This window comes from Vicugna pacos, chromosome 1 (genome assembly GCF_048564905.1).
Source record: "Vicugna pacos chromosome 1, VicPac4, whole genome shotgun sequence".
In the NCBI taxonomy this organism is placed as follows: Eukaryota; Metazoa; Chordata; class Mammalia; order Artiodactyla; family Camelidae; genus Vicugna; species Vicugna pacos.
In genome coordinates, this window is record NC_132987.1 from 84,854,952 (window position 1) to 84,867,041 (window position 12,090).

At 34.6% G+C, this 12,090-nt stretch overlaps 1 long non-coding RNA gene across 1 annotated transcript in view; it reads left to right on the forward strand.

Moving 5' to 3' along the window:
- Window positions 1-250: 250 nt before the first annotated feature.
- Window positions 251-12,090, forward strand: part of LOC140698068 (uncharacterized) — a 218,045-nt gene continuing 206,205 nt past the window's right edge. Inside the window, exon 1 of the long non-coding RNA XR_012075478.1 lies at window positions 251-512. This is a non-coding gene — a long non-coding RNA (uncharacterized lncRNA). The remainder of the gene's footprint in view (window positions 513-12,090) is intronic.

Consider the following 12,090-nt stretch of genomic DNA (forward strand, 5'->3'; position numbering starts at 1 on the left):
TGCTCCTCCTCTTGGACCCGTTTGTGAGCAGTCTGGCCAACGCAACCTATGAAGCAAATCCTAATCTTGACTGAAGCCTGACCAAAGCCTCCCCCAGCGCCCAGGTCAGAGTCACAACGCAGAAGCACTTCACTCCAGAAGCCCCGCCAGGTGTGGGGCACTGAAGACTGAGCTCCTGGCGGAAAGACAGCAGGCGCGCGACCGCCCGAGGCCAGCACGGGGGCGTGAAGCGCGCATGCGCAGGGGACCCGCGGTCTGTCTCCTTCCTGAGGCGAAGGCGGAGGCGGCAGGCCCCTGGCAGCTGTGCCAGCTTCTGACTGGGAACCGGGGCACCGGTCCAAGGTCGGCCAAGGTCCCAGGCCACAGCCACCCAAGCACCCTGTTGCAGTGCATACCCTCAGGGCCTGTTCCTCCTGGTATCAGGAACCTGTCTGGAATTCATCTTAGGAGGCAGCCGCTGCCTGTTCGCGGAATCTTTCCCCTGAGGAACAGCCTCAGGTACATGCATAGTGGTAAGTACCTTTTTTCCTTCTTTTTTTTTTTTTGCTGTCTTTTTGAGAAATAATTGACATGCTTCACTGTGTCAGTTTAAGTGGTACAATGTAATGATTTGATACAGGTATATATTGTGAAGTGATTGCGACATGAGTTTAGTTACCTACCTTCCATAATTACCCTTGTTTTGGTGTGTGGTGTGAACTTTCAATATTTACTCTTTCAGCAGATTTCAAGTGTTTAAAACAGTAGTGTCAACTGTAACTAAAGTTGTATTGTCATAACTGGGAGTTTTTACTGTTTGACCAACAGCGCGCCATTTCCCCGGTCCTCAGCCCTTGACTACCACTATCCTACTCTGCGTCTGTAAGTTGTTTTTTTTTGTTTTTTGTTTTTTTTTTTTAGATTTAGCATGTACTCAAAGTTCATCCATATTGTTTCAAATGGCAGGATTTCGTTCTTTTTATGGCTGAATAAGATTCCATTGTGTGTGCGTGCGTCACATTCTCTACATCTGTTTATTCCACCACGGACAGTTAGGTTGTTTTCTGTTTTGACTATTGTGAATAATGCTGTAGTGAACTTGCGGGTGCCGGTTTCTCTTCAAGATGATAATTTCATTTTCTTAGGATGTATAACCAGAAATGAGATTGCTGGATTATATGGTAGTCCTGTTTTAACTTTTGGAAAACCTTCATGCTGTATTTTAGTGATTACCAATTTACGTTCCTACCAATAGTACATGAGGGTTCCTTTTTCTTCAGATCATTGCAAACACTCATCTCTTGTTTCCTTGATGACAGCTCTTATAACAGATGTGAGATGATATTTCAGTACAGTTTTGATTTGTATTTCCTTGATGATTAGTAATGTTGAGCTTTTTTCTTCCACCTTATATATATATCTTCTTTGTAGAAATGTCTATTAATGTTCTCTGCTCACTTTAAATAGAATTATTATTATTATTCTATTGAGTTTCTTATATATTTTGGATATTAACCCCTTTTCAAATACATGTATTGTCAATATTTTCTCTCGTTCCTTAGATTGCCTTTTCATTTTGGTAATGGTTTCCTCTGCTGTGCAGAGTATTTTTAGTTTGATGTAGTCCCACTTGTTTATTTTCGCTTTTTTTTTTTTTAACTTTTGCTTGGGCGTCAAATCCAAAAAAAAATCATTGCCAAGACCAATGTCAAGAGGCTTTTCCCCTATGTTTTCTTCTGTGAGTTTTATGGACTTACATTTAAGTATTTAGTCCATTTTGAGATTATTTTTGTGAGTGGCGTAAGATCAGTGTCCAATTTCATTCTCTTGCATGTGAATATCCAATTTTCCCACCACCATTTATGGAGAGACTGTCTTTTTCCTGTTGTGTATTCTTGGTGCCCTTGTTAAAGATTAGTTGACCTGGTTTGTGTGGATTTATTTCTGAACTCTCCATTCTGTTCCATTGATGTATGTGTCTGTTTTCATGCCAGTATCATAGTGATCTTTTTCCAGTTTTATTGAGATGTATTGACATACAGAACTGTATGTTTAAGGTATACAACATAATGATTTAACTTACATACCTTATGAAATGATTATCACAATAAGTTGAGGGAACATACATCATCTCATATAGATAAAAAATTAAAGAAATAGAAATTTTTTTCTTTGATGAGAACTCAGGATTTACTCTCTTAACAGCTTTCATGTAAAATATATATAAAATGATATTAATTATACTTATCATGTGTTAATTATATTTATCATGTTGTACATTGCATCCTTAGTACTTATTTGTATTACAACTGGAAGTTGGCACCTTTTGACTACCACCATCCAATTCCTCCTCCCCTCCGCACCATGCGCCTCTGATGACCACAAATATGATCTTTCTATGAGTTTGCTTGTTTGTTTTTGAAGTAAAATTGACCTACAACACTATAGTAGTTCCTGGTTCATGACATAGTGATTTAATATTTCTGTATGTTTCAAAATAATCACCACTGGAAGTATATATGTCACTATATGAAAATATTACATAGATACTGACTATGTTCCCCACACTGTACTTTGGATACCTGTGACTCAGTTATTTTGAAACTGGAACTTTGTACTGCTTAATCTTCCTCACCTATTTCTTTCCTCCCTGCGCGCTCTTCCCCTCTGGCAGCCAGCTGCTTGTTCTCTGTTTTGTTTCTGTTTTGTTACGGTTGTTCATTTGTTGTATTTTTTATATTCCACATGTAAGTGAAATCATACAGCATTTGTCTTTCTCTGACTTGTTTCATTAAGTATAATACCCTCTAGGTCCTTCCATGTTGTCACAAATGGCAAGATTTCAATCATTTTTAATGGCTAAGTATTTTTCTCTTGAATATGTGTACCACGTCTTTTTCATTCACTCATCTATTAATGGGCACTTAAGTTGCTTCTGTATATTGACTATTGTAAATAATCCTGCAATCAACATAGGGGTGCATATATCTTTTCTAATTAATGTTTTTGTTTTCCTTGGATAAATGCCAAGGAGTGGAATTTCTGGATCATATGGTAAGTAGTTCTGTCTTTAATTTTTTTAGGAGTCTCCACTCTGTTTTCCATAGTGGCTGCACCAGTTCATATGCTACCAGCAGTTCAGGAAGGTTCCTTTTTCTCCACATCCTCACCAATGCTCATTTTTTTTTTCTTTTGGATGATAGCCATTTTGACAAGTGTGAGATGATATCTTATTGTGGTTTTGATTTGCATTTTCCTGGTAATTAGTGATGTTGAGCACTTTCCACATGCCTGTTGGTCATTTGTATATCTTTCTTGGAAAAATGTCTGTTCATATTCTCTGCCTATTTTAAAATCAGGTTGCTTGTTTTTGTTGTTGTTGTTGTTGTTGTTTTTGATGTTGTGTTGTATGAGCTCTTGCATGTTTTGGGTATTAACCCCTTAGCAGATGTATTATTTGAGAATATATTCTCCCATTCTGTAGGCTGCCATTTCATTTTATTGATAGTTTCCTGTACTGTGCAAAAGCTTTCTAGTCTGATATAGTCCCATTTGTTTATTTTTGCTTATGTTTCCCTTACCTGAGATAATATACCCAAGAAATATTACTAAGACCAATGTAAAAGAGCATACTGCCTATGTTTCCTTCTAGAAGTTTTACGGTTTCAGGCCTTACATTTAAGTCTTGAATCCATTTTGAATTAATTTTTGTGCATAGTATGAGAGAGTAGTCCAGTTTGATTCTTTTGCATGTTGCAGTCCAATTTTTCCAACACCATTTGTTGAAGAGGCTGTCTTTTTCCTATTATGTATTCTTGTCTCCTTTGTTGTAGGTTAATTGTACATGTAAGTGTGAATTCATTTCTGGTCTCTCTATTCTATTCCATTGATTTGTGTGTCTTTTTTTGTGCCAAGACCATGTTATATTGATGACTGTAGCTTTCTAATAGTCTGAAGTCGGAAAGTGTGATACCTTCAGCTTTGTTCTTTCTCAAGATTTTTTTAGTTATTTAGGGTCTTTTGGGTTTCCCATCAAATTTTAGAATTTTTTTTTCTAGTTCTGTGAGAAATACGTTGGTTATTTGATAGGGATTTCATTGAATCTGTATTTTGCCTTGGATAGTATTATCGTTTTAACAAGTTCTTCCAGTAGATAAACACAGTGTGTCTTTCCATCTGTGTCATGTTCATTTTCTTTCATCAGTGTCTCAAAATTTTCTGAGAACAAGGTTTTTACTTCCCGTGGTGAGATTTACTCCTATGTATTTTATTCTTTTTGATGAGATTGTAAATGGGATTGATTTCTTGCTTTCTCTTTCTAATAATTTGTAGTTAGTGTGCAGAAATGCAACAGGTTTCTGTACATTAATTTTGTGTCTTGCAATTTTACTGAACTCATTGATGTGTTCTAGTAGCTTTTTTTGTAACATCTTGAGGATTTCCTGTGTATGCTTTCATTTCATCTGCCAGCAGTGACAGTTTTCTTCTTTTTCCTTTCTAATTTGGATTCCTTTTATTTCTTTTTCTTGTCTAATTGTCATGGCTGGGACTTCCAATACTATGTTGAATAAAAGTGGCAAAAATGGGTATCCTTGTCTTTATCCTGATCTTAAGGAAATGCTTTCAGCTTTTCTCCACTGAGTGTGATGTTAGCTGTGGTCTTGTCATATGTGGCCTTTATTATGTTGAGGTAAATTGCCTCTATACCCATTTTTCTGAAGAGTTTTATCATAAATGTTGAATTTTCTAAAAAGTTTTTTCTGCATCTATTGAGATGATATGATTCTTTTCAAATTAATTAATGTAGCCTTTGTTTGATTTGTGGATATTAAACCATCCTTTCATCCTTGGGATAAATCCCACTTGATCATGGTATATGATTTTTTTTAATGTATTGTTGAATTTGATATGCTAAAGTTTTTAAAAAAAATTTCTTTTTTTATTCTTTTTTTTTGAAGTGTAATTAGTTTACAATGTATCCATTTCTGGTGTACAGCAAAATGTTGCAGTTGTATACATACATACATGTATTTATTTTCATATTTTTCATCGTAGGTTGTTGTAAGATATAGTTCCCTGTGCTATACAGTATAAACTTGTTGTTTCTATTTTATATATTTAGTTACTATCTGCAAACCTCGAACTTCCAATTTATCCCTTCCTACCCCTTCCCACCTGGGAACCCTAAGTTTGTTTTCTTTGTCTGAGTCTTTTTTCCATTTAGTAAGTAAGTTCACTTATGTCTTTTGTCTTTAAATTCCACATATAAGTGATATGTGGTATTTTTCTTTCTCTTTCTGGCTTACTTCATTTAGAACGACAATCTCCAGTTCCATCCATATTGCAGCAAATGGCATTCTTTCATTATTTTTAATGGCTGAATAGTATTCCTGTGTGTGTGTGTGTGTGTGTGTGTGTGTGTGCATATGTATACATGCACAGATACATACCATGACTTCCTCATTCAGTCATCTGTCAATGGACATTTAGGTTGATTCTATGTCCTTGTTATTGTAAATAGTGCTGCTATGAATACTGGGGGCATGTATCTTTTCAAATTGGGATTTTCTCCAGATATATACCCAGGAGTGGGATTACTGAATCAAAGGGTAAAGCTATTTTTAGTTTTTAAGAAATCTCCATAGTGTTTTCCATAATGGCTGTACCAAATTACATTCCCACCAGCAGTGTAGGAGGGTTCCTGTTTTCTCCACATCCTCTCTAGAATTCATTGTGGACTTTTAATTATGACCATTCTGCCTGGTGTGAGGTGATACCTCATTGTAGTTTTGATTTGCATTTCTCTGATAATTAGTGATGTTGAGCATCTTTTCATGTGCCTATTGGCCATTTGTATGGCTTCATTGGAAAATTACTTGTTTGGGTTTTCTGCTCATTTTTGGACAGTTTTTTGTAATTAAGTTGTATAAACTTTTCATATATTCTGGAGATTAAGCTCTTATCAGTTGCATCATTTGTAGATATTTTTTCCATTCCATAGGCCTTTTGTTTTGTTTATAGTCTCCTTTGCTATGCCAAAAAGCTTTTAAGTTTCATTAGGTCCCATTAGTTTATTTTTGCTTTTATTTCTATTGCATGGATAGACTGCCCCAGGAGAACATTGCTGAGATTTGTGTTAGAGAATGTTTTGTCTATGTTTTCTTCCAGGAGATTTGTAGTGTCTTATGTTGAAGTCTTTAAAGCATTTTGAGTTTATTTTTGTGTATGTTGTGAGGGAATGTTCTAACTTCATTGATTTACATGCGTCTGTCCAGCTTTCCCAACACGACTTGCTGAAGAGACTGTCTTTTCTCCATTGTATATTCTGGCCTCGTTTGTTGAAGATTAATTGACTATACGTGTCTGGATTTATTTCTAAGCTCTCTGTTCTGTTCCGTTGATCCACATGTCTCTCTTTGTGCCAATACCATGCTTTTTGATTACCGTAGCTCTTTAGTATAGTCTGAAGTCCGGGAAGATTTTGGCCCCAGCTTTGTCTTTTTTCTTCAGTATTGCTTTGGCAATTCTGGATCTTTTGTGATTCCATATAAATTTTAGGATTATTTGTTCTAGCTCTGTGAAAAATGTCCTGGGTAATTTGATAGGGATTGCATTAAATCTGTAGATTGCCTTGGGCAGTATGACCATTTTAACAATATTGATTCTTCCAATCCAGGAACATGGGATATCTTTCCATTAAAAAATAATTCTTTCTTTCTCTTCAGTAATGCTTTGGCAATTCTAGGTCTTTGATGGTTCCATATAAATTTTATTATGATTTGTTCTAGTTCTGTGAAATATGTCCTGGGTAATTAGATAGGGATTGCATTAAATCTGTAGATTGCCTTGGGCAGTGTGACCATTTTAACAATATTGATTCTTCCAATCCAAGAGCATGGAATATCTTTCCATTTTTTAAAGTCTTCTTTAATTTCCTTCATCAATGGTTTATAGTTTTCTGTGTAAAGTTCTTTCACCTCCTTGGTTAGATTTATTCCCAGATATTTTATTACTTTGGGTGCTATTTTAAAGGGGATTGTTTCTTTACTTTCTTTTTCTGTTGATTTATCATTACTGTAAAGAAATGCAACTGATTTTTGAATGTTAATTTTGTAACCTGCTACCTTGCTGAATTCTTCAATCAGCTCTAGTAGCTTTTGTGTGGACCTTTTAGGGTTTTCTATATATAGTAACATGTCGTCAGCATATAATGACACTTTTACCTCTTCTTTTCCAATTTGGATCCCTTTTATTTCTTTCTCTTGCCTGATTGCTGTGGCTAGGACTTCCAGGACTATGTTGAATAGGAGTGGTGATAGTGGGCATCCTTGTCTTGTCCCAGATTTTAATGGGAAGCTTTTGAGTTTTTCACCATTGAGTACTATGCTGGCTGTAGGTTTGTCATATATAGCTTTTATTATGTTGAGATATGTTCCCTCTATACCCACTTTGGCGAGAGTTTTTATCATAAATGGGTAAAATGATTATAAATCAATAAAAAATGTTAAGAAAAATTCTTCTTTAATTTCCTTAATCAGTGTTTTGTAGTTCTCCATGTATAAGTCTTTCACCTCCTTGTTTAGGTTCCTTCCTAAGTATTGCATTTTGTTTTTTGATGCAATTTTAGAAAGGATTGTTTCTTTGCTTTCCTTTTCTGATATTTCATTGTTAGTGTAAATAAATGCAATTGACTTCTGTTTGTTAATCTTGTATCCTGCTAGCTTGCTGAATTATTTTATCAGTTCTAGTAGGTTTTGTGTGGAGCTTTTGGGTTTTCTATGCATAGTATCATGTCATCTGCATATAGTGACAATTTTACCTCTTCTCTTCCAATTTGGATCCTTTTTATTTTTATTGTATGATTACTAAGATAAGGATTTCCAATACTACGTTGAATAGAAGTGCTGAGAGTGGACATTGTTGTCTTGTTCCAGATTTTAGCAAGAAGGCTTTCAGCTTTTCACTGTTGAGTATTATGTTGACAGTGGGTTTGTCATAAATAGCTTTTATTATGTTGAGATATGTTCCCTCTATACCCACTTTGGTAAGAGTTTTTATTATAAGTGGGTGGTGAAGTTCAAATGCTTTTTCTATGTCTATTGAGATGATCATGTGATTTTTGTCCTTTCTTTTGTTGATGTGGTGTATCACATCGATTGATGCATATGTTGAACCATTCTTTTGTCCCTGGTATGAATCCAACTTCATCATAGTGTGTATGATCTTTTTCATGTGTTGTTGAATTCTGTTTGCTAATATTTTGTTGAGAATTGTTGACTCTATGTTCATCAGCAATATTGGCCTATAATTGTCCAGCTTGTTTCCATATAGTTGTTTATAGTATTCTCTTATGGTTTCTTTGTATTTTTGTGGTGGTGTTTGTAATTTCTCCATTTTCTTTTTTTATTTTGTTTGTGTCCTCTCTCTTTTCTTCTTGGGTGAGCCTGGCCAGAGGTTTGTTGATTTTGTTTACTCTTTCAAAAAACCAGTTCTTGTTTTGATTGATTTTTTTCCTATTGTTCTCTTAAAATTTCTGTTTCATTTATTTCCTCTCTGATCTTTATTATTGCTTTCCTTCTGGTGACTTTGGATTTTGTTTGTTCTTCTTTTTCTATTTTTTTTTTAGATGGTAGTCTTGGTTGTTTATTTGAGATTGTTATTTTTTGAGGAAGGCCTTTATCACTATGAACTTCCCTCTTAGTACTCTTTTACTGCATCCTGTAGATTGTGTGTGGTTGTGTTTTCATTGTCATTGGTCTCATGGTATTTTTAAATTTCTTCTTTGATTTCATCATAGATCCATTGCTTTTTTAGTAGCATGTTGTTTAGTCTCCATGCAGTCATTTTCTTCTTATTTTTCTTTCTGTGTTTTATTTTTAGTTTCATGCCATTGTGGCCAGAAAAGAAATAATTTCTGTCCTCTTAAATTTGTTGAGAATTCTTTTGTGTCTGAGTATATGGTATATCCTAGAGAATGTTTCATGTGAAATTGAAAGGAATGTATATTCTGTTTTTTGGAGATGTAGTGTCCTAAAAATATAAATTAAGTCTAACTGTTCCATTGTGCCTTGTAGTGTCTCCATTGCCTTACTGCTTTTCTGTTTGGAAGTCCTGTCCAATGATGTTAGTGGGGTGTCAAAGTCTCTTACTATTATTGTATTTCCACTAATTTCTCTCTTTATATTTGTTAGTATTTGTCTTCTCTATTTGGGCACTTCTATATTGGGTGCATATATGTTAGCAAGTATAGTAGCCTCTTCTTTTATTGTTCCTTTTATCATTATATTGTGTCCTTCTTTATCTTTCTGTATGGCCTTTGTTTTAAAGTCTATTTTGTCTTATATGAGTATTGGTACCTCTGCTTTCTTGTCATTTCCATTTGCATACTATATCTTTTTCTGTTCTCTCACTTTCAATCTATGTGTGTCCTTTCCCTAAAGTGGGTGTCTTGTATGCAGCATATTGTAGGGTCTTGTTTTATTATCCAGTCTGCCACTCTGTGTTGTTTGGAGCATTTAATCCATTGACATTTATGGTTACTATTGATAAATGTGTGTTTATTGAGATTTTATACTTTGTTTTCCAGCTGATTTTGTATTTCTTCTTTGTTCCTTTCTTTGTGTGTGTGATTTGATAATTTTCTTTTGTATTAGCTTTATTTCTTTTCTTTTTGGGCTTTGTGATTCTATTTTATGCTTTTGATTTGTGGTTACCTTGTTTTTTCAAATATATTTACCCATTTGTATATCTCTTTGCTTTAGACTGATAATCATATAGAGTCAAACTATATAGTCTCAAATCATATAAACTCAAACGGATGTGCTGTTTTATTGAGGATTTTTTGCATTTAGTTCATCAGTGATATTGACCTGTAATTTTTCATTTTATATGGTATCTTTGTCTGGTTTTGGTATTGGGGTAATTCTGGCCTACGGAATGAGTTTGGAAGCATTTCTTCCCCCACAATTTTTTTGAAATAGTTTGAGAAGAAAGATGTTAAGTCTTCTCTAAATGTTGGGTAGAATTCACCCAAGAAACCTTCTGGTCTGGACTCCTGTTGCTGGGAATTTTTAAATAACTGATTAATTTCATTACTAGTTATTGCTCTATTCATATTTTTCATAGTTCAGTCCTGGTAGATTGTACATTTCTAGCTTTGTCCATTTATTCTTGGTTGTCCATTTGATTGGTATATGATTGTTCATAGTGATTTCTTATGATTTCTATTTCTATTGTGTTAATTTTAACTTTTCCCTTTTCATTTCTGATTTTACTGATTTTTGCTTTTTTTCTTTATGACTCTGACTAAGCTTCATCATTTTTGTGTATTTTTTTCAGTGAACCAGGTCTTAATCTCACTGGTCCTCTCCATTGTATTTTAGTCTCTATTTCATTTCTTTCTGCTCTGATCTTTATAATTTATTTCCTTCTACTCACTTTGGACTTGTTTGTTCTTTTTCTAATTTCTCTAGGTGTAGGGTTAGGTTGTTTATTTGAGAATTTTCTTGTTTCCTGAGGTAGGCTTGTATCAGTATAAGTGTTCCTCTAAGATGCTTTTGCTGCATACCATAGATTTTTGGATCATTGTGTTTTAAATTTCATTTATATCTAGATGTTTTTCATTTGTTCTTTAATTTTTTTCAGTGACCCTTTGGGTTTTTAGTAGCATATTGTTTGGCCTTTTTTATTTATGTTTTCTGCAGTTTTTTCATGTAGTTGCTTTCTCATCTCATTGCCTTGTGTGAGGAAAAGATGCTTGATATGATTCTAATTTTCTTAAATATACCAAGGCTATTTTTACTGCCTAGCATGTGATCTATCCAGGAAATGTTTCATATGCACTTGAGAAGATTGCGTCCTCTGCTACTTTTGGATGAGTTGTTCTATATAAATATGTTAGATCCATTTGGTCTAATATGTTGTTTAAGAGCAGTCTTTCCTTATTGATTATTTGTCTGGATGATCTGTACATTGATGTAATTGGAGTGTTGAAGTCCCTTATTATTATGTCATTGTCAATTTATCCCTTTATGTTTGTTAATACATGCTTCATATATTTAGGTGTTCCTATGTTGTATGTATAAATATGTACAATTGTTATATCTTGTTATATGATTAATGCCTTGGTCATTGTGAAATGTTCTTCTTTCTCTCTTGTTACAGTCTTTGTTTTAAAGTCTGTTTTGTCTGGTGCAAGCTTTGCTTCCTTTTCATTTCCATTGGTATAGAGTACCTTTTTCCTATCCCCTCACTTTAATTTTGTGTGTGTCTTTAGATCTACTCATCTTCCTGGTGCAGGACTTTCCAGGCTGGGGAGCCCAATGTGGAACTGAGACTCCTCCCTCTTAGAGACAACCTATGCAATTGCAATTATCCTCCCATGTAAGGGTCACCCACCTAAGGTATGGGTCTTGACTACTGCATTTCCTCCTCTTATATCCACTTCAGTGTGCTTCCTTCTTCATATCTTTAGCTTTAGAATATCTTTTTTGCTAGGCTTCTGGCCATTTTCATGAACAGTTTATATTTACATAGTTATAATTTTGGTGTGCCCATGGGATGAGGTGGGTTTAGGGTCTTCCTACTCCACCATCTTGGCAACCAACTTCTCATGTGTAGATTTGAACTGACAAAAGGTAGAATGAGTTAACTTGAAGCTATATTAATAGGGATTATGCAATTCAAAAGATACAGAGAGAGAAGAATGAAGAAAAATCAACAGAGTATCAGAGAAATGAGGGACGCCACTAAATGCATCAGCATATGCATATAGGAGTACCTGGAAGAGAAGAAAGTGAGAAAGAAGCAGAACAAATATTTTGAAGAAATAATGGGATAAAACTTACCAAATTTATTGCAAAACCATAACTTACATATCCAGGGTGTTTTAAGATATTCAAAATATAAAATGCAAGCATATTAATAAAGAAATACATAATAGTAATACTGCTGAAACTCAAAGACAAAAATCCTTGAAAACAGCAAGAGGAAAATCACCCATCAATTATTGAGGAACCCCAAGTAGTTTAATGCTGACTTCTCAGTAGAAACAATTTAGGCTAAAAGCAGTTGGATAACACATTTGTAGTGCTCAGGGAGAAAATAAACTTG